The 27283-nt window shown below is 49.5% G+C and overlaps 1 protein-coding gene across 2 annotated transcripts in view; it reads right to left on the bottom strand.

Annotated features, from left to right (window-relative positions):
- COL6A3 (collagen type VI alpha 3 chain) overlaps nt 1-26528 on the bottom strand; it is a 109765-nt gene extending 83237 nt beyond the window's left edge. The window contains exon 1 of one of the 2 annotated variants that reach the window (XM_084643470.1): nt 26037-26528. The gene's annotated coding sequence lies outside the window, so the exon portion shown is untranslated. The remainder of the gene's footprint in view (nt 1-26036) is intronic. The other variant, XM_084643471.1, reaches the window with a different exon arrangement.
- Nucleotides 26529-27283: the final 755 nt, after the last annotated feature.

Here is a 27283-nt window from a genome sequence, read left to right as displayed (position 1 = left end):
TAGCGAACACTTTGACGATGCCAAACCCTGCTGCCTACTCCTGATGGTTTCAGTGCCTATGGCCTCTGGGGCTGGCTCCTCCTGGCAATTTCTTTCTTCCCACAGCCCATAGAGAAAGCCACATAGGTCTTCATGCTTCTTTAACATGCACAGCTCTGGTCTGGTAGGCCCAAAGCAGGGAAGGGGTGGTTCCACCCGGGCCCCCTTTTTCCCCCTCCCACTAGATGCAATGTGCCATGCGACATTAGACATTATGTGGCTGCCTGTTACTAAAACCTGCCCAGGGACAACGTCTGTGATTACACCCAGCCTGGTTATTTTACAGCACAAGGGAAAAAGATATTCGGGAACGACAAGCATGGGGGCTGGGGGGAATCCCAGGTCCCTGTATAAGGAGGTTTTAAGGTCCTTTTGGGCCACTCTGGCAATTCAGTGACCTTAGCATGGGCCAGGATCTAAGCCACAGTCTCTGTGGCTCAGGAGTTTGTATGGTTAGACCTCTGTCAAAGACTTGGATGATCCATTCTTTACCTGTGCTTCACATAGTTAACTGTAGTTCCCCCATTTAAAAAAATGTTAGGATTACAGCTGGCCATTGGAAGCCACCCAGTGAGGAGCATCGTGCACTGATCAACATTTCTTTCTATTGCTAGTTTCTTTCTGATTTTTAGCCCCTGCCAGAATGACAATCAGCCCGGGATAGCACTTCTCCTCACTTCACCCTTTCAGGGACACCAAAGGCAGGAATGGAAACCTCATTCCAAGTTCACGTCTATTAATTCTTCTGACCTGCAAAATAACTACAGGAATCCTGCAAGTTTCCAGTCCCCTCTGTGGAATAACCTGTTCAGGGATGATCCTGTAGTAGGAACATGGAAGGGTCCCAAGAATAACTTTACATGTTGTAGCCAAGATAATACTTAATGTAAGCTTTTTATCTGGCATCCACATGGCAAATCAGCTGAAAGAATATAGCCCTTAGTATGACAGCAGATATGCTGCCATACTGGTGGTGAGTTTATGATTTAAGACTTGCTTCCAATCTTAAATAGCATACCTCACTAATACTTCTTAGCTGATTAATATCATCCAAGTATAAAATGTAGTGATTTAATATTTCTCTTTCCCCAAAAGGACATGAGGCAATCAAATGAGCCAGAAGAGATTCAAATAAGTCAAATGATTAAACCAAGTCAGCTTTAAAAATTACATTTACTGTTTTCTGCTGTTCTTGCCAGCTCAATTAACTCAGGGCCTCCTAAGTGATACAAAGGACTCCAAGACCATTAATGAAAAGAATAACAAGGTTTTGTAATAAAGACTTGGAAGTCAGACAGCTGACAAAAAAACCCAGCTGGAAATAAATCCATGCATCCTCGATCATCTGAAATGCACAAATAAAGGGGCACCTGAGATGTTAATTGCACACAGTGGGACAATTTCACACATGCTCTTTTCAGGATTATCCCACTGGGTTTCAACTGAAACTTGACGAGGTATGCTGAGCCAGAACCTCAGCTGCTGTAAATTGGTGTAGCTCCATTGACTTCCATGGAACACAGTTGATTTGCACCAGCTGAGATTCTGGCCCTATGTATTTCACAGAACTGCTAGAGATATAAGAAACGTTCACTTGCTTTGTGATGAATTACTGAAAGCCCGCAAGACACGCATTTTTCTTCCTATTCAGGCAAAAGAATTCACAGTGTTTACTCTCCCAGATTGTATGAATGGCTGGGTTACCCTGCCACTCTTTCTAGCTGCACTTCTTTGCTTCAAAGCATTAAAGCCACTGAATCAGAAAAATCAAAGGCAGCATCGTATTTCCTTGTTAGTGAACAATCATTACCCTGAGTGCTTGCCCTTAAAAAGTCAACGTGTGCCAACAGCTAACCCAAAGCAATATCCAAGACATTGCAATTATTTCCCAATCCACGTGTAAGGCATGTTGGCTTTTTAAAGGCAACCAAAGTAGCAGCATAGGGCATTATTACCATTTTTAATTGACAAGCCAAGGTTCCATTCCCATCAGAGCGAGTGCTCTCTCCAGCCAAAACTCTCCCAAGCTGCGAGGAAGGGAAGGAGGGGTATCCTCCAGGCCATTGTCATCTCACCTCTCCCTAACAGCCTTGAGAAATCCCTTCCAGAGGTGTTTCAGGGGCACTCTTCCCTCTGAAAAGTGGCGGGAAGGAGGCAGGAGGGGATGGAGCACAGGGGCAGACACTCTCTGCTGCCAGACTGCTGCCTAGAAATCCTGAGGGAAGTTAGCAACGGTTGTGGCTTTAACGTCTGAGGACTCCTTTCTGTCGCTGTTTCTTAACAGCCCCCGCAGGGTTGTTTCCATAACTGATTTATCTGGGGACCTGATTCCCCACTGCATTACGCCAGTCTTATGCCCCAGTGATGCGATTCCAGTGCAGTTATGCTGGCAGGAAGCTGGAGAAACCCAATGGCCCATCAAGCCCACTCTTTCTAAGCACCAGCAAAGGCCTGCTCAGGTGATGGAGGGCAAGGTAGTCCAGCTCAGCCATGCAAAGTGGCTCCCATCCATGCCGCTGATTACCTGCCTATGTGGGAAATGCCCTTCCCCATAGATCTATGGGGTTGGGCAGTCTTGTGCCCTGGGCACTCTGGATCTACCCCCAAATTCCTACCATTAGAGAGAGAGGAAAACTCCAGGGGATGCCTTCAAACTCTGGCCCTCTCCTGTATGTTCCTCTGTGGAAGGGGCAACCTGGACCTTTATTTATATAAACAGGAAACAAGGGAGAAATAACATTTTAAAAAGAAACATGTTGTCATGGCCTCTGGGAGCAAGTCCAACACAAATAATAAATCATCATCATTCTAGGGCCTCAACAAAGTAATGTCTTAGAGACTAACCGATTTATTTGAGCATAAGCTTTCGTGAGCTATAGCTCACTTCATCGGATGCATCTCACGAAAGCTTATGCTCAAATAAATTGGTTAGTCTCTAAGGTGCCACTAGTACTCCTTTTCTTTTTGCGAATACAGACTAACACGGCTGCTACTCTGAAACCTAACAAAGTAATGGAATCTTTGGGAATTCCCATGGGAGTTAGGTGCCTAAATACATTGGAGAATCTGGGCCCAGATCCTCAGCTGGTAATAAATAAAATATTGTACCATTAGCTTTACTGGAACCACACTGATTTACACCAACTGAGGATCTGGCCCAATATATTTTACATTCAATCAGTCTGTCAACCGTAAGACAGCAGTTCATGCTGGAAGATCATGTGACAATTATATGCTAATCATTGGAGAACTCAGTGCTGCTTCATACAAAGCTGTTATCTATTTGAACATCTGGTCACTGAGCCAACTGACTCCTCCTTTCTCTGAAGGACCTTGCCACAGACTGCTCTCTCAGAAGGCCTACCGCATAATCCTTTCCAAACTGCAAAAAGGAATGAAATCCTGGCCCCACTGAAGTAACTGGCAAACTGACCTTACACATGTGAATAGTCCGAGCCATTGAATTCAATGGGTTTATTCACCTGTGTGAAGTGACCCAAATACACAAGTGTTTGTAGGACCTAGATTTGCAAAAATAAATGAGAAGAACAGTTAACACTGATCTCCCATTAAATCTTACTAGAAAAATTCCCTTGTGGGAAAAATGGGATTCTAGAATTACTGGACAAGTGGATATTTCATGCTATGATTGTTTATTAACATTAGTTTCATCAATTGGGATTAAAATGAAGCCTGTCATTAATCAAATATCTAAAATAAAATGCATAAGCCAAAAAGTGGCTTCAGAATTTTGCTGTCCTTATTCACCCAAATGTGAATAACATCTTTCATTTGATAAGAAGATTAATATTTTTCTGAAAGGTGTATTATATTATTATTGCAGGTCACCTGTATTTCATCTTATCAAACATGCCACAGTCTACTACAGATGGTCTGTAGGGAAATAGGAAAGAATATTCACAAACTGAAATAATCTTTTTCCAGCTAATATGAAAGGACCCATCCAAACAATTTTGGTTTTCTGTTTTAATATTAAACAGCTGTAAGTCATTTTCCTAAATTGTTTACAGGCTCTGAAATACAGCATACCAGTACAAACAAATATTTGTAAGAGGTCCTTTGATATGAAGGAAACACTTTTTAGTATGTTTAGGTTGCACATTCTAGTCCCAGTCTAGAAAGAAAAAAATCGTGTATAGTGTTAAAAGATCTAAAAGAATCTCAAACACCTGTACACGCCATGTACTGTTAATAAAGACCAAATAATTAAGTATCAATGATACTTTACTACAATGTGACTTTCTCCTCCACATGCATAAGTGAAAATAACAAAGTAAAGATGTCTGCAACTTATCCTCAGCCCTGGCATGTTGCATTTATAAAGCCCTCCTGTTGTTATTCATAGAGACCCTAACCATCCATGATTCCAGGCTCTGTTCATATACACAGAGCTGGTCCCTGTTCCAAAGTGTTGACGTCCAAATAGACAAGACATATATATATATATATATATATATATATATATATATATATATATATCCCTTATTTACCATTGTCTCTGAGTGCCTCACACTCTTTAATTTATTTATCCTCATGATACCCTGGTGAGGACAGGGTTAGGGTTAGGTTGGGTTGGGATGGGAGGCAGCATTGTATAATGGAGCTCAGGAGACTGGGTTCTAGTCCCAGCTCTGTCACTTCACTGATCTGTGCCTCAGTTTCCCCATCTTTAAAATGGGGATAATAGTGCTGACCTCCTTTGTAAAGTGCGTTGAGATCTACTGATGAAAAGGTCCATGTAAGAGCTAGATGTTATTATTCCCATTATGCAGATGGGGAATTGAGGCACAAAGAACCTAAAGGTGGGATTGTCAGCACTGCCTCAGCAATTTCAGTACCTAATTCCCGTTCATTTTCATCCAAATCTCCAGGTGGCCTGGAAAATCTCAACCAAGTAACTTGCCCTAGTTCACCCAGATGGGCTGTGGTCCACTCCAGGGACTTAACCACAAGACCATCCTCCCTCTTACTCAGTCTTCCTCTGTGGATCTCAAAGGGCTTTCAAAACCTTAATTTTCCTTGCAACTTTCCTGCAATATAGGCAAACATTATCCTTCTCACTCTATATACTCCAGATTGTCAGCCCCACATATCTAAAAGTCATGAGCTGGACGCCAAAATATCCTGAGACTGACCTGAAAATCATGAGATATTTTACAAAGTACATTTGTGGGTCTTTTTATTTGCCTTCAGGTTTTGGAGCCTTTGGGATGCAGTCAGGTCACATTCTCAAGCTTTTCTCCATGACCACGAGGGCTAGACACTTATTTAAATGGCAGCTGAGAGCCTCACACAATAACATGACTCCAGGAGCAGGGATATTAAGTAAAACACCAACCTTCATGAGAAAAGCTGAGAGCTGGTAACTAGGGTTGCCATCTTTCTACTCGCACAAAACCAAACACCCTTGCCCTGACCCCTGCCTGCCTCTCATCTGAGAGCCCACCCCTGCCCCGCCCCTTCTCTGAGCCCTGCCCCCCCAGCTCACTTCATCCTCCCTCCCTCTGTCGCTTGCTCTCCCCACCCTCACTCACTCGCTCATTTTGACTGGGCTGGCTCGAGGATTGGGGTGTGGGAGGGGGTTCTGGGCTGGGGGGTGGAGCTGAGGGGTTCAGAGTATGGGAGGCGAGGTGGGGAGTCCTGGCGGTGCCTACCTGGGCAGCTCCCAGAAAGGATCTGGCAGGTCCCTCTGGCTCCTAGGGTCGGGTTGGGTGCGGTGCGGGGGGGAGGGGGGGCACGGAGGGCTCTCTGCCCACTGCCGGCGCCTGCAGGCCCCGCCCCCGCAGCTCTGATTGGGCAGGAGGGAGCGGGTGCAGCACGCGGAGACCCCCCTCTGCCTCTGTGCCTAGGGGCCGCCCACACTGCAGGCTCCTGCCGGCGGGCAGGCACTGAGAGCTGCCCCAGGAAACGCCACCACGCAGGCCCCGGGACTTTGGCAGTAACAGTGAGCGGTCCGCCCCCGATATCGGGACAAAGGGCGTCCCGACCAGTGGGTTAAAATCGGGACAGTCCCGATAATATCGGGATGTCTGGTCACCCTAGCAGGCAGGGAGCCTGCCTTAGCCACGCGGAGCCACCAACTGGACTTTAAGCGGTGCTGACCGGAGCCGTCAGGGCCCCTTTTAGACCAGGCATTTGGATAAAAAACCAGACATCTGGCAACCCTACTGGTAACAGTTATGTTGCTATCCTGATCACAAGAGAGAGTCCCTGGCTTGGTAATGGTGAAAGTTAAGCAGCTGCACAGAGTAGTCAGGAGGAAAGGGGAGGTCAGAGAGAATGAAGTTTCCTGCCAGCTTGGAATCACTCCTGGAAGGGAAGCAATGAGGAAGGCTGCTGGAAAGGTAATGCATGATTCTACTAGCTACTAGATCACACACCCTGGTTCTCATGGGCGACTTTAATCTTCCTGATATCTGCTGGGAGAGCACTACAGCGGTGCATAGACAATCCTGGAAGTTTTTGGAAAGTGTAGGGGACAATTTCCTGGTGCAAGTGCTAGAGGAGCCAACTGGGGGGGAGCTTTTCTTGACCTGCTGCTCACAAACCAGGAAGAATTAGTGGGGGAAGCTAAAGTGGATGGGAATCTGGGAGGCAGTGACCATGAGATGGTCGAGTTCAGGATCCTGACACAGGAAAGAAAGGTAAGCAGCAGAATACGTACCCTGGACTTCAGGAAAGCAGACTTCGACTCCCTCAGGGAACTGATGGGTAGGATCCCCTGGGGGAATAACATGAAGGGGAAAGGAGTCCAGGAGAGTTGGCTGTATTTCAAGGAATCCCTATTGAGGTTACAGGGACAAACCATCCCGATGTGTAGAAAGAATAGTAAATATGGCAGGCGACCAGCTTGGCTTAACAGTGAAATCCTTTCTGGTTTTAAACACAAAAAAGAAGCTTACAAGAAGTGGAAGATTGGACAAATGACCAGGGAAGAGTATAAAAATATTGCTCGGGCATGTAGGAATGAAATCAGGAGGGCCAAATCACACCTGGAGCTGCAGCTAGCAAGAGATGTTAAGAGTAACAAGAAGGGTTTCTTCAGGTATGTTGGCAACAAGAAGAAAGCCAAGGAAAGTGTGGGCCCCTTACTGAAGGAGGGAGGCAACCTAGTGACAGAGGATGTGGAAAAAGCTAATGTACTCAATGCTTTTTTTGCCTCTGTCTTCACGAACAAGGTCAGCTCCCAGACTGCTGCGCTGGGCATCACAGCATGGGGAGTAGGTGGCCAGCCCTCTGTGGAGAAAGAGGTGGTTCGGGACAATTTAGAAAAGCTGGACGTGCACAAGTCCATGGGGCCGGACGCGTTGCATCCGAGAGTGCTAAAGGAATTGGCGGCTGTGATTGCAGAGCCATTGGCCATTATCTTTGAAAACTCATGGCGAACGGGGGAAGTCCTGGATGACTGGAAAAAGGCTAATGTAGTGCCAATCTTTAAAAAAGTGAAGAAGGAGGTTTCTGGGAACTACAGGCCAGTCAGCCTCACCTCAGTCCCCGGAAAAATCATGGAGCAGGTCCTCAAGGAATCAATCCTGAAGCACTTACACGACAGGAAAGTGATCAGGAACCGTCAGCATGGATTCACCAAGGGAAGGTCATGCCTGACTAATCTAATCGCCTTCTATGATGAGATTACTGGTTCTGTGGATGAAGGGAAAGCAGTGGATGTATTGTTTCTTGACTTTAGCAAAGCTTTTGACACGGTCTCCCACAGTAATCTTGTCAGCAAGTTAAAGAAGTATGGGCTCGATGAATGCACTATAAGGTGGGTAGAAAGTTGGCTAGATTGTCAGGCTCAACGGGTAGTGATCAATGGCTCCATGTCTAGTTGGCAGCCGGTGTCAAGTGGAGTGCCCCAGGGGTCGGTCCTGGGGCCGGTTTTGTTCAATATCTTCATAAATGATCTGGAGGATGGTGTGGATTGCACTCTCAGCAAATTTGCGGATGATACTAAACTAGGAGAAGTGGTAGAGACGCTGGAGGGCAGGGACAGGATACAGAGGGACCTAGACAAATTGGAGGATTGGGCCAAAAGAAATCTGATGAGGTTCAATAAGGATAAGTGCAGGGTCCTGCACTTAGGACGGAAGAACCCAATGCACAGCTACAGACTAGGGACCGAATGGCTAGGCAGCAGTTCTGCGGAAAAGGACCTAGGGGTGACAGTGGACGAGAAGCTGGATATGAGTCAACAGTGTGCCCTTGTTGCCAAGAAGGCCAATGGCATTTTGGGATGTATAAGTAGGGGCATAGCGAGCAGATCGAGGGACGTGATTGTTCCCCTCTATTCGACATTGGTGAGGCCTCATCTGGAGTACTGTGTCCAGTTTTGGGCCCCACACTACAAGAAGGATGTGGATAAATTGGAGAGAGTCCAGCGAAGGGCAACAAAAATGATTAGGGGTCTGGAACACATGACTTATGAGGAGAGGCTGAGGGAACTGGGATTGTTTAGTCTGCAGAAGAGAAGAATGAGGGGGGATTTGATAGCTGCTTTCAACTACCTGAGAGGTGGTTCCAGAGAGGATGGTTCTAGACTATTCTCAGTGGTAGAAGAGGACAGGACAAGGAGTAATGGTCTCAAGTTGCAGTGGGGGAGGTTTAAGTTGGATATTAGGAAAAACTTTTTCACTAGGAGGGTGGTGAAACACTGGAATGCGTTACCTAGGGAGGTGGTAGAATCTCCTTCCTTAGAAGTTTTTAAGGTCAGGCTTGACAAAGCCCTGGCTGGGATGATTTAATTGGGGATTGGTCCTGCTTTGAGCAGGGGGTTGGACTAGATGACCTCCTGAGGTCCCTTCCAACCCTGATATTCTATGATTCTATGATTCTATGATTCTGTCTTGCTATGCCTTCTGCTGTAAGTGAGCCTGGGTGACCAGCCTGGGCCCAAGCCTGCTTCCACTGAAGTTAATAGCTGATCATTCAATTCTTCAGTGGGAGTAGGAGTGGGCTTAATTTTTAAAATGAAGTGCGAGACTTTTCAAATTTGGATGCCTGGAATTAGGTACCAAAGGCCCAGACCTCCAAAGGCATTTCGGTGCCTAACTCCCAATGGGAATTAGGCACTTAAATACCTTTGAGGATCTGGCACTATATTTAAGGACCTAAATTAAAGTGGGCTGATTTTCAATGGTGGTCACTGTTCGGTGGTGATGTACAAGCAATAATAATATTTCATACCTTGATGCAATGTGTTATCTGGCTCAGTTACTGAAACTGCTATGCTCCTTAGAGACACAGCATCTGTGTGTAGATGTATAGGTAGCCTCTGCTAGTTTGGGGGGAACCTAAGAAGCTAATTTATAGTCCTCTGATTTAATTATTGATTTCTACAGCTGAGGCCAAAGGGTCTGATTCACCACTGTGTTACTCCAGATTATAATTTTGTAAAGGCCCCAGTTAGGAATCAGGGCCCCCATTTGTGCTAGTCACTGTACAAACACTGATCGAATCGACAAAACCTGCCCCAAAGAGCTTCCCATCTAAAACCCCGATCCTGTAGCTGCTTGCGCAATGAGTAGATTGCTGCGCCCCCACAGAGTCTTACTGCAGTTAACAGGGCCACGCACACATGCAGGTCCCTGGGTGCAGAGCTGCTTGCAGGCTAGGGGCCTAAGTTTAGACAAGCCATGCAAGGAAAAGGGATAGACACTAGCTGAGATGTAAGGAGGGATGGGTGGAGGAAGGCCACAGGAATCAGCAGATGACATTGTTGAGGCTGTCGATGCATGTGTATTGCTACTATCAGCACACTCTAACAACCTCAATCTTTCCTTCAACCTTCCTCCTATGTCCCTTCCGTGGGCATGCTCAGAACTGCTAAGGAAGGGCTTGCAGCAAGATTTGCATTAGGAAAGATGGGAGACAGGATCAGTCAGGGGCCACTGAATGTCATAAGGCTTGGAGACAAGAGAGGGAGGACCTGGATAACCTGATGGTTTAGAAGATTAATGGGGCCACACAGACAGACATCCAGGAAGATATGCTCATGAGCACTGTATAAATCCCCAGCACAAGAGGGGGACTGAAATGAAACTGTTCTGTCGGTAAGAGAAGGAGCAGAGTTAAGGGTATTGGAAACCTACAGTCTGCCCTTAGAAAGGGCCCATACTGCCTCAAGAGCAGGGTAGGAACCAAACAAAGACCAACTGCTTCCCCCTTGCTGCACGGGAGAATTAAGCTGCACCAGCCTTGTCCCAACCACAGCTCACTTCCCCTTGCACGTCAGTTCAGCTGTGCAGACCAATGTGTTGAAGGTGGGGAGGGGAGAGCCAAGAATCCATCCATTCCCCACCCCTTGTCGCCCATTTCCAACCCAGCAGCACAGGAAGAGGAGGGGTAGCAACTCCCTAGTGGCTATTCTCTGCACTGTGTTGTAACCTGTGATGCACGTAGTAAGTGCAGGGAAATAAGGGATGCCATATGTCCCTTACTGCCCTGAGTAGGCCTCATGATTAAGCCCTTCCAGACATTATGGCAAATGGGCTTCTTGCATTACACCTTTCTAAATTCCTGACTTTCAGGCAACCACACCTCTGAATGGCTTTGCTTTCAAATGTTTTGTTTTGTTATGTTGTAATGACAGCGTTTGAATAATATTGCTTGGAAGTAGTAGATATTAATTTACAGACTTACTACAGTCTTAACAAAGTTTTTTTCTTGGGAATATCCTTAGATTTTCACAGAAAGTTTTTTTCTCAGTGTGTGAAAGCTTAATGTGGATTGGGCCACCAGTTTGCAAATGTGAGAGAGTTGGGACTGAGATCATAGAATCATAGAAGCATAGAATATCAGGGTTGGAAGGGACTTCAGGAGGTCATCTAGTCCAACCCCCTGCTCAAAGCAGGACCAATCCCCAACTAAATCATCCCTGTTGGGATGACAAGATTTTAGTAAACTTGGAACTTCTGGACATTTGCTTGCGCTGATTAGATTTAATACAAAGATTGGAGAACAATTTTACTAATAGTTTATGAGTAGAAAGAGTCAATCACATAAAACTCAAATTTCTAAATACTATGTCTGGCTACGGTGTATGTATATAGTATGTACTGACCCCTTAATACAACATATGTACTCTATTGCATCAAATAATATACATCTGTTAGTAATAACTCTTTCAAAAGGCAATCATTTTTACCTCTAACGTAGTAAAGTGATTTCCTTAAATATTTTCCCAGCAGCTATTTTCTGCCTTTTGTGTGCGTAAAGTTTGACATTGTACATCATTTTGTATTTCCACTGGATGTTTAAAATTGCCTTTCTAAAATCACTCTTTATTTGTTTTTTCACTAGAGCATAGATTTAAAAATAAAGACGTGCAAAGCAGATGGTCTATGGGTCTGTCTAAAAGATCTGAACATGAAAGGCAGGGAAAACTTACTACAGCTGTTTCATATCACCCTGATTCATTGCACATGTCTCATCTGGCCTGACTGGTTTTGAGGGGTAGGGTGTGTATGGATCTGACTCCAGTGTGTGTGTTTGTGTCCAAGGGGAATAATTGCAATGTTGCTTCAATATTCCCCTTAAATTCAAATATCCAGCTATACAGTGTTTTAGGGACTAGCAATAGAACATGCCAGCATGTAAGAACATCACGCAGCTCAAGATGAACTAAAGGACCTTAATAGTCTTTTTGCTCTTCTGTGTTGTATTTAATTCATTATTTGTTAAGTGCCTGACACAATTAAGCTGAGGGCAGAGTAGGTTTTAGAAGGGTAGAATTGAATCAGGGAATTGGCCAGCCAGAAAGCCTCTGGTGAGTGATTTATTTGTGAAATCTGTATGCCAAGGAGACCTCAAAATGGGACTGAAGCTGCAGAGGGAGGGGAATAGAATCATGATGGCGCCAAAGTAAACCGTGGATGGGAGAAGTAGCAATGCAATGTTTAAAGCCAGCAAACGGGAGATGTGGCAACAAGGCAGAAGGTTCCCAATCTGCTCCCCATGACCTAAAAGCAGGGGTTCCTTACATGGGCTGAGATGGCATAAATGACAGGAAACATCACAAGCTTTAACTCACGGAGGCAATGTGCTAGGGCCCTTTTGCATTGCTCCAAAGGGGCAGCTCACAGTTCCCCCATCGCTGGGGAATTTTCAGCTGACACAGAGCCTTTGCAGCCAGTTCTATGCTAGTTCTCCCAGTGCAGGGGGCATGGTGGGGGCTGGAGGTGCCTGGGCAGAACACACTGCTTCAGAGCTCCCAGCTAGCAAAACGTGAAACCTATCTACTGAGCTATAGTTATACAAATAAGGGAATAAAGCCTCTCCTCGGTCTTGAAGGGCATTTTGTTGTGCTCACTAGGCATATGCAGTTAGCAATCCGTGTAATGCTTTGCCTCAAAAGAACACAGATCAAGGGGTACAAATCTTCTGTTGAGATCCAGGACTGGATCTGAGTATTATATTAAACAAATGCACGCAGTGCTCTTGTGCCAATAATTGCTAATGTGCAAGCAAGGTACGTTTCATTTCATGGATAGAATGCAGATTTAGGCCCAAGTTCTCCCGAGGGTGAAGGGGCGGAGGACTGTAATACATAAGTGAGTGTGTGTTATGAGTCCCTTTCTGTGCCCTATCCACGGAGGATATGAGCCGCAGCTGCAGTTCTAATGCTTTAGCTCAAGGTGTAGCAGCTCACGCTTTTAGCTCTGGAGGGCCACGATTCAATCCCTGGTGTGCCAGCCCAGAAGCATGGAGTCATGGTGGCTCATTAGATTCCCTCTCTCATTGTGCAGCCACGTCTGGGCTCTGTTCAGCCTTGGGAGGCCTGGGGCAGCTGCTGAGAGAGACAGGGAGCATCGATCTACATGCAGAGCTCCCAAAGCAAAGAGGGCTAAGTAATAGGGAACGGAGGTGACCAACCTAGTGCAAGCATTAAACACGCCCGCTGTGGGTTACCGAGCCCAGTGGAGGTGGCAGGCTGGGGTAGACAATGGCAGAGTGGCATGTCTGCCAGTTGTGATCCCAGTGTTAGCAGGAGAGAGCTATAGGCTCAGGACCAAGGGTTTCTGTAGGATGCCTACCCTAGCCATGTCCCTTCCCTCTCACTTCTGGCTCCATTGCCTGCGGGAGAGACAGCAATGGAACTGTTGCTCTTTCAAAGCCAGGTAGATCTTTGATTTATTTGTTGCCCTCCCCTGGTGTTACATGGAAGGGAAACCCGGGGATCTCGTTTTCCAAAGCACAGTCAGAAAGCCCTGCCTGGCCTTGTTCACAGCCACATGCTCCCCTCTGTCATGCAGCAGAGGGTTAGCAGTAGCAACACGCTGCAGTTTGTAGTAACTGCACCAAGCGGCGGTCCCTGACGAGAGTTTGAAGCACTCATGCAGCATGTGGCCAGGAGAAAACCCCTGCCGAAGGACAGCAGAGCAAGAGCGGTGCAGAAGCACCTGGCCTTGCCAAATCAGCCCTGAGTGGAGTGAGAGAAATCACCTACCCAGCACCTTCAGCCCTCCCAAAATGAGTGCAATGGGCAAGGAAAAGTCCAACATAAATTATGCCACAAGCATTAATTTGCTCTATGCAGACAGCCATTCCCATCAGGGTGAGGGACCAAATTGCTGCAAGCCAGGCAGGTGCCCAGGGCAGTTCAAAGCAGCCCAGAGGCCTTTGGGAGGCATGCAGCTAGATGGGATGGCCAGCCTTTAGCCATGGATCCGTGTGTCTTCAGCCTAAGCCGACGGGCCCTACTGATCAGCAGCTCAACCCACAATGGACTTCTTCAGCGTTCAGAAACTATGGAACATTCCAAGTAGGGTTCCCCCTCCGCCCCGCTGCGCTTTTTCCAGGGGATGGAAGTACATGTGTTGCTAGAGAAAGAAGCTGAGATTTTCAAAGTTGCCTGAGGGGTGTAGGGGCTCGTTTCCCATTCAGTTTACTGTGCGGTAGGTGTTCAAATCCCTTGGGTGACGTTGAAGATCTCAGCCGTAAAGTACTGTAGCAATGTTACTTTCTAAGTCACGCTTCAGTGACTTTAAAAACATTTCATTTGGTATCAAAATGGCATTCGCCCGCCTGCAATTTGGCAATAGCAGTGGCCCTGAGATACCAGAAGATCAGAACCTGAGCAGAACAGTAAGAGGTCTGTTTGCGAAGCCATTTTATACCTATATTTTATTCACACTTAACTAATATAAGAAAGTAAGAGCTGCCATACTGGGTCAGATCAATGGTCCATCTAGCCCAGTCTCCCGTCTCTGACAGTGGCCGGTACCAAAGCTTCACGGGAGTGCACAGAACAGGAAACTTGTAGTGATCCACCACGTCTTCCCTTCCTGGTTTCTGGCAGTCAGAGATTTAGGGTTGCCCTGAGCATGGGGTTGCATGGCTGACCATGGTGGCTAATAACCATTGATGGACCTATCCTTCATGACCTTATCTAGTTCCTTTTTGAACCCATTTATACTTTTGGCCATAACAACATCTCATGGCAATGAGTTCCACAGGTGAATTGTGTGTTAGGTGCAAAAGTACTTCCACATCTGATGCCCATTAATTTAATCGGGTAACCCTTGTTTTTTGTATGGTGTGAAAGGAGTAAATAACACTCCTCTATTCACTCTTTCCACTTGATTAATGATTTTACGGCCCTCTATCATATCCCTCCCTTAGTGGTCTCTTCCCTGAGCTTAACAGCCCTAGTCTTGTTAGTGTCTCCTTGTCTGAAAGCCGTTCCATACCCTGGATCATCACAGAGGTTATTTCTCTTTCTGAGAATAAAACTCCAATCATAAAATATCAGGGCCCTCAGGAGGTCATCTAGTCCAATCCCCTGCTCAAAATCCCCAATTTTTGCCCCAGATCCCTAAATGATCCCCTCAAGGATTGAACTCAGAACCCTGGGCTTAGCAGGCTAATGCGCAAACCACTGAGCTATCCCTCCCCTCCGCTGGAAAAAGCACCCAGATATGAACCAGGGACCTCTTGATCTGCAGCCAAAATGCTCTACCCCTGAGTTATACCCCCGTGTGCAGAAATAACTTCAAGCATCTGTATTTTTAAATGAATTAAGGGTCAGGGGAGCCCGGGGTGTAGGGCCTTACTCCCCTCCATTGGGTACCCACTTCAAGGGTAACAGTGTGGAATAAGAGCAGCCCCCATGGGGCTGCTACTCCACCTCCCATGCATCTGGAGGGGGAATGGGCAGCAAAGGATGGGGAGTGGGTTTATCCTTGGATCCACCTCCCCAGTACACTGAGCCTTTGCATCTGAGGAAGTGAGCGGGGCCAGGTATAAAGCCGGCATAGATTGCTTCTTCCCTGGAGGGGAACCAGGGCCCAGAGAATGACTCTGCCCTCTGGGCAGAGCAACTACACACTGTCCCTAGCTCAAGGCTTGTGGCAAAGCCATGACTGAAGCACAGACAAAACAAAAATCCCCTCTCTAGACTTGCCCGATAGGAACAAAAAGGGGTAAATCAGCCCAACTGACTTAAGCATGTTAGAAAAACAGGGCTATTCCATCTCTTCTTAGCTATTCTAACTTCTTAGCGGCAAAGTGAGAGTAAATCTGGCTGCCGCTGATTTACTTCAGAAGAAATATTTTTATGATACATGATTTCTCTCTGTCCAGCCGTCCCAGGGTACCAACTAAAAAAGGCTAACGTAGAGAAGACATACATTCTTATCTCTTCAGCTCTCAGCTTTGGCTGAACTTCATATGATTCTTTCTGGTCTGACTCACAACAGGCTCCCGGTTGCCAAGAGACATGTTTCATAATCTCCGTTTTGCTGCCATCTGCTGGAGTCCTTGGTTACATTTCTTCACCGTATACAGTAGAATTTACAGTGTTCTCTCAAGTTTTGGGGAAAGTCAATGTGAGTTTCATACTCACAATATTTATTGCTAGCTGTCATTTTCAAAGCAATTTACAAGTATTAGTGAATCCTCACAATACCATGTGCATTATTTAAACTCAGTTAGCTCCAGATTGCAGATGGGTAAACTGGTCAGGGGAAATTGAGGCACAGAATAATTAAATGCCCATGGTCAAAGAGCAAGCTGGCAGTTGAACTGGGATTAAAATTCAGTGTTAAAAACCCCAACTCTTCCTCTGAATCCAGTTGTTTTAAAAGGTGATGTTAAATGTCATGTACATATTCTAGTTCTCTGTTAATGCCCCTCAGCCCTTCTGGCATCTGGCACTTCTACATCATCAGAGAAAAATGAAAAGTCATTGGCCCATAAAAAGCAAGTCTAACGTGGGTGGAATGTGACTTCACCTAAACATGACCAATTTTTTCTGCGGATGGTTTGCAGCAGCACCCAGTAATGCAATTGCATTGCTGAGACAGAGTCTCACTTTGGCAGCTCATTTTACCCATCCAACCCCCACCACAGAGAAATCCTGTTAAATCAATGGGACTGCTTATGTGAGTATGGAGAACTGAATTTGGCCCATTCTTTCAAGAGGTAAAATCGGCAGCTAAGAAATTTGGGACTAAGGAATCTCAACAGCGAAAGGGAGCAAAGAAACAAAACACCTTTGGAGTCTCAAAATTGTTTCCTCTTTCTCTTAGCATGTCCAGAGAGAAAAGACTGACCGCAACATTAAAGAAGGGCTTTGCATTTTCAGACTGCTACAGAATCCCCAGACATCGGCCCTTTCTTTACGATTCAGAAATGTCTACATGTCTTATAACAGAAAAGGGCTCAAATTAACCTTGACACAGTGGAAACAATGCTTTGAAGTTCCCTAGAATGAAATACTTCAGTGTTATGCCTCTAAACCAAACGGAGTATTAACCTGTTGAAGGAGGCCAACATAGAATTCGAACCTCTTGCTCTCCAATTCACTGCTGATGGGGATGCAGCTACTTTATCTGAAAAAGCGATCAATATACCATAACTTTGCTTTTCCACTAGGATCCACCAAGGATGTATATGTTATCAGTCACATCCTTACAAATCTAAGCTTAGGAATTTCAAAAGAGGTGCTAAACTCCCATTCATAGAATCATAGAATATCAGGGTTGGAAGGGACCTCAGGAGGTCATCTAGTCCAACCCCTTGCTCAAAGCAGGACCAATCCCCAACTAAATCATCCCAGCCAGGGCTTTGTCAAGCCTGACCTTAAAAACTTCTAAGGAAAGAGATTCTACCACCTCCCTAGGTAATGCATTCCAGTGTTTCACCACCCTCCTAGGGAAGAAGTTTTTCCTAATATCCAACCTAAACCTCCCCCACTGCAACTTGAGACCATTACTCCTTGTCCTGTCCTCTTCTACCACTGAGAATAGTCTAGAACCATCCTCTCTGGAACCACCTCTCAGGTAGTTGAAAGCAGCTATCAAATCCCCTCTCATTCTTCTCTTCTGCAGACTAAACAATCCCAGTTCCCTCAGCCTCTCCTCATAAGTCATGTGTTCCAGACCCCTAATCATTTTTGTTGCCCTTCGCTGGACTCTCTCCAATTTATCCACATCCTTCTTGTAGTGTGGGGCCCAAAACTGGACACAGTACTCCAGATGAGGCCTCACCAATGTCGAATAGAGGGGAATGATCACGTCCCTTGATCTGCTCGCTATGCCCCTACTTATACATCCCAAAATGCCATTGGCCTTCTTGGCAACAAGGGCACACTGCTGACTCATATCCAGCTTCTCGTCCACTGTCACCCCAGGTCCTTTTCCGCAGAACTGCTGCCTAGCCATTCGGTCCCTAGTCTGTAGCTGTGCATTGGGTTCTTCTGTCCTAAGTGCAGGACCCTGCACTTATCCTTATTGAACCTCATCAGATTCCTTTTGGCCCAATCCTCCAATTTGTCTGGGTCCCTCTGTATCCTATCCCTGCCCTCCAGCGTATCAACCACTCCTCCCAGTTTAGTATCATCCGCAAATTTGCTGAGAGTGCAATCCACACCATCCTCCAGATCATTTATGAAGATATTGAACAAAACCGGCCCCAGGACCGACCCCTGGGGCACTCCACTTGACACCGGCTGCCAACTAGACATGGAGCCATTGATGTTTTAACCAAGAGGAAGGATGGCTCATTGGTTTGGCCACTAGCCAGAGATCTGGGTTTAAATCCCTGCTCCTCCACAGACTTCCTATATAAATTTGGGAAAGTCACTTAGTGCAGGTCACTTAGTGGGGTAATACTCACTATTGGAGTGTGATTTCTAAAGCGCACGAACTTGTCAGGCATTAATAGGTCCGTGTAGACCCAGCTGGTACACACCTAAAGTTTCCAAGTTCATTTTAACGTAATGCTATTTCAAACAGGACTCAATTAAAGCTCACTAGGGAACTTTTAGTTCCCATCAGCAGGGTCCTCAATGATCAATTAATGTGCAACACATTAGCGTGCTTTGGAAATCACACCCCCATCGGGCACACTGCTGCTCCATGTAGACAAGCCCTAAGTCTCTCCTTACCTCAGCCCCCCATCTGTATAATGGGGACAATAGCACTGCCCTGCCTCCCAGGGGCGTTATGAGGATCAATACAATAAATATGGTGAGGTGCTCAGATACTCTGGTAATGGGGGGAGGCCACAAAGTACCAAAGACAAAACTTCCTTATGCCCCTTTAAAAATCTGATCCTAATGAACCGAAAAGAACAAATTTGCCCTCACTCAAATTTCTGACCGTTTCAAACCACAGGGAGTGCGCTACCCACAATTGCTGCTCTCGGAATACTGAGACACAGTACAAATAAGCTGGTGATCGGTTACTGGTAGAGCTTAATACAATGCATCACTAAGCCATGCCGAGTGGCTGTCACAAAGCCAGGGAACCACAGCCCCAGTGGTTACTGATTTCCTGGAACTTTGTCCTCTGAGACCTGAGTCATCTACAGCTGTTGTTCAATAAATTCCAATTCTAAAATTATTTGGAAGACTGCAGAGGACCATACCCCAGTGTCAAAATCATGGCCCTCGACGTTAATCAATGTTAAACGTCTGACAGCTGGAGGTCTAAGCAATTTTGCAGGAAGCTGTTTGTTCTATAAGTCTCCCTAACCGAATCTTTAGCCTAACATAACTCAGGGAGGCTCAGATGTTTCTTGTTATATAGCATACTCCCTGAAATCAAATGGGGAAGGCATTTTCTATACTGAATGCTGCCAGATGCCTGAAAACAGAAACCAATGATATAGAATAACCCTTTGCTAATAAGAGATTCTTGTTAAAGGCTCTAAATTTGTGCCTTTCTCATCTGTTCTCTTCATATTGTATGGGGTAACATTTTCAAAAATTCCTCAGAGACTTAGGAGACTAAATCTAATTTTCAAAAGTGACTTAGACACTTAGATGCCTCAGTCCCATTGATTTTCAGTGAGACATAGGCTTGTGAGGCCCAGGTCTTCAAAGGTATTCAGGTGCCTAAGTTCTTGGGAGTTAGGAGCCTGAACCCCTTTGAAGATCTGGGACTCACAAGCCTAAGTCACCTTTGAAAATGGCAGTTAGACTCTTAAATCACTAAGGCACTTTTGAAACTCTTACCCATTGGCCGTATTGTGGCAAGCCACACCCTCACCAAACAAGCCTCAGGTGAGGCTTCTTCTAGAGAGCGATGGCAGTTCCTACGCATCCTCAGCTGACGTGGCACTCCATTGAGTTCAGTGGAGCTGAGCCAATTCACATCAGCGGAAGATCTGGCCCAAACAGAGTTTAATAGCAGAGCTGCTTACTGATATTGAAAACTGATGACACTTGAAATACGAAGGTTTTATTAGGCTGATGTCCGCTCCCAAAGACTGCAAGTTAGACCTGGACTAAGCAAAAAACAAAAGGTTTAGAACATCAAAAAACCTTTCCATTACAACCCAATTTTTCTTAGTTCTCTTGTTTTGCTGAAGGCTGGGTTTTGCATTTTGGGATATGTTCTCTCACATTGCACCTGGGTAACTCCCACCTGGGCTAGCTCTGATAGTAGTTGCATATGTGCATTTGAATGAAAAAAGAATGCCCTTTGGCTCCAAATCCACTTCAGATGTATGGAAATATGAAGGGGAGTGATTCATTGCTGATCTAGCTAACCGCTAACTAAAGTCAGTAGTAATCTCTGGTGAGACGTGTAGTAGCTGGATCTATGCGCTCTGTGAGCTCCACTTGGTAAACTTCCCCAGCCTTATTATGCAATCCATCAACTGTTTCATGCATCCCTAGAGGAAAATGGAATGAGCACACAAGTCAGGAACAGCCACTCAAGCGGCTCATCTCAATTATGTCATATTGTGTGTTAACTTGCTTATTTCATTCCTTAACTTTGCCTGTTCTCTTTGTGCCTGATCTGCCCCCTGCTGGAGTTATGGGAGTTATTGTGCTGACTTCAATGGCAGTTGAGTCAGGTCTCCTGGGCAGGAGACTCTCCATTCAACAGAGCTGATACAATGCAAACATTTTAGTTCTACAGCATCTCTTCCTGCTCTCCTAACTGAAGACCAAATACCACACCCTTCTGTCTCAAAGGCGGTTCCTTTGGAGCAGATTTCTCAGACCCTCTTGTGCCGACAACAGGGAAAATGGAAGCAAATCAAAGCAGGGACAGGAAAGGAGAGACAAGGGTTGGTGGTTAATGCATACGGAGCTGCTAGGGATTTTTCTCTTTAAAATCATCTTGTTGGCTTAAAATCTGGTTATTTTCTGCTTCTTGCATCTGGAACTGAAATAGAGCCGTTAGTAGGAGGAAAGAGAGTATTTGCTGAAGAAACGAGGAAACTCCCTCAGGAATCAATGACTCTTTATGTATAGGAACCTATTCTACCAGGTCCCCTCCACCCATGCTGCTCAGCTTCTTAATATAGAACACGGGTCATTAAAATGTAGAAAACCTGATGGAGGTGTGGAACATCAGTGCTTGACATTTGATTCACAGGAGAAAACTGACACAAAAGACCACCAGAAAGCAAACTGTGCATCTAGCACGCTTAACTGAGAGGCAGAGAGAAGAATTGTAAACCAGGTTTACAGTTCAGACTGAATGTGACCAGGAAAAGCTGGCTAGAATGAAACCCCAGCCTGACAAACAAGAGGAAAATGGTAATGTCAGGCAAATATCTCCATTGAAGGTGCTGATAAAACCTTCCCCCCACCCCCTTAGGTATTTCACACATGTGTCAAGATCATTACCCTGAATTATAAGAGCAAAATCGTTAGAGCTAAGTAAGAAGTAAGTTAAGGATGTTTTTCACATGTCATGTGGGAATGCATATCCAAGCCTAGGGACCAATTCTGATGATACTGAAATCAGTGAAAGAATCGCCTTTGAGATCAGTGGTAGCAAGATCAGAGCCCTAGTTTTCAGCCTGAAAAAGTCATCCCACAAAAGCCATGGATCTACCGGGTTTAAGCAGGGGGAGAACATGATCTCTTGGCAGTTCTGCTTCATGGATGTAGGGAGTCATGTGCCTTGTCCATCACAGCGCAATCCACTGTCAGTCACTCCTCATTTGTTCTCCTCAAGGGGCGCCTCAGGAATATCTCTATTGCATTATGAAGAAATGGTGGGAAAGGGAGTGAAAAAGCCCTGTTCGCCAAGCTCTCTCCACCACGGGGACTGGTGGCAGTGCCTTTCAGCCAGGAGGTTGGCTGAGGAGGGATGGTCCAAGTAGTTAGTGGGCTTGCCTAGGACTCAGAAGACCCAGGTTCAATTACCTGCTCTGCTACTGGCTTCCTGGGTGACCTTGAGCAAGTCTCTTATCCTCTGTGTGCCTTGGTTCCCCACCCATGAAGCGGGGACATCTGTATGGCCCTACATCATAAGCATGGAGTTGAGCTAAACATGTTTAAACCTGTGAGGTGCTCAGGTGCTCTGATGACAGGCTCTAGCTGAAAGCCTGCTCCAATACAGTAGCAATTAATGGGATTAAACCAGCAGATGGGTGGGTAAAGAGCGGGATTAAAACGGACAGTCCTCAGAAATCCTGCATGAAGGAGCCACAAATAAACTGAGAGCTTCCCCTCTCAGCAGCGTCCCACTGGAATGAAGCTGACTTTGGCCAGCCAGGGTTGGGGCAGGAGCAGTCTTGGCCCAGATGTCTGGTCAGGAAGCAGCTGGGGCCAGGAACATTTCCTCACCAAGGGCTCTGGTCAGGAGGGGCCTGCTGCTGGAGCAAACGAGCAGGAGCTTAGTCAGAGCAAAAGTCCCCCAAGAGCAGACTGCCAGCTACATCTTCTGTGGCCCCAGCCGGTAATAAAATTCTTGGGGTTTCCCTGTGAGGGCATCTCTGTCTCTCTCATTGGCAATTGTATACACAAAGGCCAAGCTGTTCCCTCTCCCCCCAGCACAGCCATAATCTTGCACATAAAGGACCAGATTCTGCCACCTCTCCTTTGTGTGCAGCCCCACTGGGTACCAGAGGACGACTGGAGGGGGAAGGTGCCACTCAGCAAGCGCATGAAGGGCAGAACCGGCCTTGCTGGGATCACTCGGTGCCCTCCTACCTCCTTCATGCATCGGTCCCCTCAGGGACACAACTCCGTGTGGACAGAAGAGGCGGGGTGGGGGCTCAGCCAGGAGGGCAATTAGAGAGAGTAGGTGATGAGCATCTCCACAATACACCTTGCCCCCGGGGAGCCTGGCTAGTGCCCGCCATGGCGCACTAAGCACCTGGCTGCCCATAGCCAGGGGCCAGCTCGCCACGGGAATCGCTGGCTATGCACCGGGCACGGGACTGATCAATCAAAACCACACGTCTCCGCGGCCCCGGGGAACAGGGAAGGAAACTGGCCGTGGGCACAGCTTCCCGGGGTCACCGCTACTCACTCCCACCCACCGCACCCGCACCAAATACACGAACCATGCAACTGACGAGCTGCTACTTCCACCTTCTGGGAAATTAAGTAGGGACCCAGAGGCTCTTCCAAGAAGTCACCCAATGCAGTGAAATGTCCAGCAGCTGAGTGAGGGCTGTGGATGGCAGGGGGTAGATCTGGGTGTGACCGTGGATGGGCGGGTTGGGGCCGACCGGCGCCCAGGCGGGGGAGATCCGGGACAGACCGGGCGGGTTGGGGCGGACCGGCGGCCAGGCGGGGGAGATCCGGGACAGACCGGGCGGGTTGGGGCGGACCGGCGCCCCGGCGGGGGAGATGCGGGACAGACCGGGCGGGTTGGGGCGGACCGGCGGCCAGGCGGGGGAGATCCGGGACAGACCGGGCGGGTTGGGGCGGACCGGCGCCCCGGCGGGGGAGATGCGGGACAGACCGGGCGGGTTGGGGCGGACCGGCGGCCAGGCGGGGGAGATCCGGGGCAGACCGGGTGGGTTGGGGCGGACCGGCGGCCAGGCGGGGGAGATCCGGGGCAGACCGGGCGGGTTGGGGCGGACCGGCGCCCCAGCGGGGGAGATCTGGGACAGACCGGACGGGTTGGGGCGGACCGGGCGGGTTGGGGCGGACCGGCGCCCCAGCGGGGGAGATCTGGGACAGACCGGACGGGTTGGGGCGGACCGGGCGGGTTGGGGCGGACCGGCGCCCCGGCGGGGGAGATCCGGGACAGACCGGGCGGGTTGGGGCGGACCGGGCGGGTTAGGGCGGACCGGCGGCCAGGCGGGGGAGATCCGGGACAGACCGGGCGGGTTGGGGCGGACCGGCGCCCCGGCGGGGGAGATCCGGGACAGACCGGACGGGTTGGGGCGGACCGGGCGGGTTAGGGCGGACCGGCGGCCAGGCGGGGGAGATCCGGGGCAGACCGGGCGGGTTGGGGCGGACCGGCGGCCAGGCGGGGGAGATCCGGGACAGACCGGGCGGGTTGGGGCGGACCGGCGGCCAGGCGGGGGAGATCCGGGGCAGACCGGGCGGGTTGGGGCGGACCGGCGCCCCGGCGGGGGAGATGCGGGACAGACCGGACGGGTTGGGGCGGACCGGGCGGGTTGGGGCGGACCGGCGCCCCGGCGGGGGAGATCCGGGACAGACCGGGCGGGTTGGGGCGGACCGGCGCCCCGGCGGGGGAGATCCGGGGCAGACCGGGCGGGTTGGGGCGGACCGGCGGCCAGGCGGGGGAGATCCGGGACAGACCGGACGGGTTAGGGCGGACCGGCGGCCAGGCGGGGGAGATCCGGGGCAGACCGGGCGGGTTGGGGCGGACGGGGCGGACCGGCGGCCAGGCGGGGGAGATCCGGGACAGACCGGGCGGGTTGGGGCGGACCGGCGGCCAGGCGGGGGAGATCCGGGGCAGACCGGGCGGGTTGGGGCGGACGGGCGCCCCGGCGGGGGAGATCCGGGACAGACCGGGCGGGTTGGGGCGGACCGGGCGGGTTGGGGCGGACCGGCGGCCAGGCGGGGGAGATCCGGGGCAGACCGGGCGGGTTGGGGCGGACGGGCGCCCCGGCGGGGGAGATCCGGGACAGACTGTGGCTGGCGGGAGCTCAGAGCCCCTAGCACCCGCTCTGCAGCGAGCAGAGCTCAGAGTTGTGGGTCTCCTTTTCCTTCTGGATGGGGCCAAACAAGATGTGGAAGGGAAGGAGGAAAGGGCTATTCCCTCTGCAGCCAGAGGGCGTGTCCCACCGTGGGACGGGTTCAGAGGGCGCTGCAATAAAACCACCTGGTCTCCCCACTCCCTGCGCCAGCTCCACCGGGCACGTGGCACGGCGCCTCCAGCGCCAGCCTGGCTCTCCCACCCTGCCTGGCACCCCGACAGCACCTGCCCTTCCCAGCGGGACAGGCCGCGGCGTTCGCAGCCCGGCGAGGAGGGCGCCGCCAGCAGCCGCCGCGCCCTCCACCCAGCGCTCGCTCAGGCGAAGTCTGTGGCCCAGGCCCTGCGGCATCCTGCAACTGCCCTCCCTGGATCCATCCCCTCGGGCACGCTGCCCCTCCCCGGGGACCCTCCCCGGGCACGCTGCCCCTCCCTGGAGCCCCCCCCTTGGGGACGCTGCCCCTCCCCGGGGACCCTCCCCGGGCACGCTGCTCCCCTCCAGGGACCTTCCCGGGGCACACTGTCCCTCCCTGGAGACCCCCCTTGGGGACGCTGTCCCTCCCCGGGGACCCCCTCGGGCACGCTGTCCCTCCCCGGGGACCCCCTCGAGCACACTGTCCCTCCCTGGAGCCACCCCCTTGGGGACGCTGTCCCTCCCCGGCCCCCTCTCGGGCACGCTGCCCCTCCCCGGGGACCCCCTCGAGCACCGGCCCAGGCACCGCTGCAGCCCCTCCCCGAGGCTCCCCCTGGGGCGCTGGCCCAGCCAACCCCCCTTTCCGAGGTTCCCCCTCGGGCAGCGGCTCCACCACCCCTTCCCGCTCCCCCCCCCCGGGCACTAGCCCTGCCACGGCGCCTGCCCCTCCCCGAGGCTCCCCCCCGAGCGCTGGACCTGCCTTGGTCCCTCCCTGAGGCTCCTCCTTGGGTCCCACCCCTCCCCACGGGCCCTGCCACCGCCCCAGCCCCTTCCCTTCTCTTGCCGCTCCTTAGACAGGGCTGCAGCAAGAAGTAGCCCAGTAAGGACAGCAAAGCCAGGACCTGAGTGCTCAGCAAGGTCAATAAAATGCCATTCATTGCTTTGGCCCATCGCTGGTTCCCCTCTCCTTCCACGAAAGGCTGAAAATGGCTCCTGCTCCGCTCTCAGCCCTCTCCGCGCCCGGCTTGCTCAGGTAGCGGCGTCTAGCTCAGGGACCAGCCCGCGGAGCTAGGAAGAGTGTCCCGAGCGGTTCTGCCTTTCCGCTCAGACTAAAGGCGTGGGGCCCGAGCCAGCGTCGCTCCTACCCGGCCAGCGGGCGACCAGACAGCCAGTGTGAAAAATCAGACCAGGGAGTGGGGGGTAAGAGGCGCCCACATAAGACGAAGCCCCGAATATCCTGTAAATTCGGGACATCTGGTCCCCTTATCCTGCAGGATTCCGGACCATTACACCCGGGACGAATCGAGCTCCTTGATCTCATAACTGAGAGAGACCGCTCTGGCCAAAAGCCCCGGAAATGTGCAAAGTCAGCACATGCCAACTGAAAGCACAGGAGAGAAGCTCTCAGTCCAGCTGGGACACACAGAGCAACGATCAATCCTGGGCAGCGGAGCTCCTGTGCAGAAAGAAACACTTACCCCAAAGAAATGCGACGAATTACTTGTTCCCAGACCTTTTACGCCAAATTATTTGCAGATCGGACTCATCCCTTCTCCTTGGCGCTCAATCTCCCCTTCCTGGAGTGTGTTTATTCTCCACAGTGAACGTGGGGTTGTGAATGGTAAAAATCCTCTTGCCGTTTTCCCAGTGAGTCTGGAGCAGCAGCAAAACGGAGCTGCCTTTGGTGGAGGATGCAGCTCCGAACTGGATTGTCTCCAGCGTTACAGTCAAGGCCGCCCCACTGAGTGACCCAAACTGTAAATGAAAAACAGACTTGCATGACGCTGTTTCTTCTGGCCCTTCTGCGAGGGTGATGTCACAGAGCCTCTGTCCCACAGCTCTTCAAACTAAAGTCTGTCTCCCCTCCGATCAACTTTCCGAGTCGCTGTGCGTGGGGGGGCTCTTGCAAACGGGATCGCTGTTTCATGCTGGTTCCCTGCTTCCCAGGGTTTGACTTGACCCCTTTTTCCACCGGTATCTGCGAGAATAAAACAAGAAGTGCGGTCTGGTTTTCCAACGTTTAAAAATAGAAATCTGCTTGTTTGGATGAAGGGGCTCACACCGTCTACTGTAATAATCCCTCCTTAACTGAGGAAGGGTTTTTTCATTTTACCAAGTAAAGTAAAATCACCTGGGTTTTAAACCGAGCAATAAAGAGGGAGCAAAGCCCTGGATCTCCTGTTGTTAAGGGAATAGTGGCAAGGGGCAGAACTGGGGTTGTAAAAAGAACCTGTTCCAAGATGCGTCTAGGTTGCCACAGGGGAGCTTTAGCGGGATTTTTCATACACTTCGCGGTGCTTTTCCTCTGCCTAATCTGCCTCAAACCGTGTGTGGGTGTTGTCAGCTGTCCTCTTTGTGTGATATTGCAAATATCTGAAAAATAAGGTCCCTGTAAAAGACAAGGGTTTTGATTAGCGAGACCAGGTGAGGGAGGTCATAGCTTTTATTGGACCAATTGGTGAAACAGTCAAGGTCTTCAACCCTGAAGAAGAGTTCTGTATAAGCTTGAAAGCTTGTCTCTTTCACTCACAGAAGCTCATCCACTAAAAGATACCCCACCACCCTTGTCTATCTCATATCATGGGGACAATATGGCTACGACAGCACTGCAAACAAGATTGTTATTGACATTTAAGATGCTGTTTCTGGGTAAAATTTTCAAATACTGACTTACGCTCTTAAGTCCCATTTTCAAAATCGACTTTGGACCAGATTTTTGCAGGCA

This window comes from Lepidochelys olivacea (assembly GCF_965140295.1).
Source record: "Lepidochelys olivacea isolate rLepOli2 genome assembly, chromosome: 11".
In the NCBI taxonomy this organism is placed as follows: domain Eukaryota; kingdom Metazoa; phylum Chordata; order Testudines; family Cheloniidae; genus Lepidochelys; species Lepidochelys olivacea.
The sequence above is the reverse complement of the archived record's forward strand: the minus strand, read 5'-3'. Positions and strand labels throughout refer to the sequence as shown.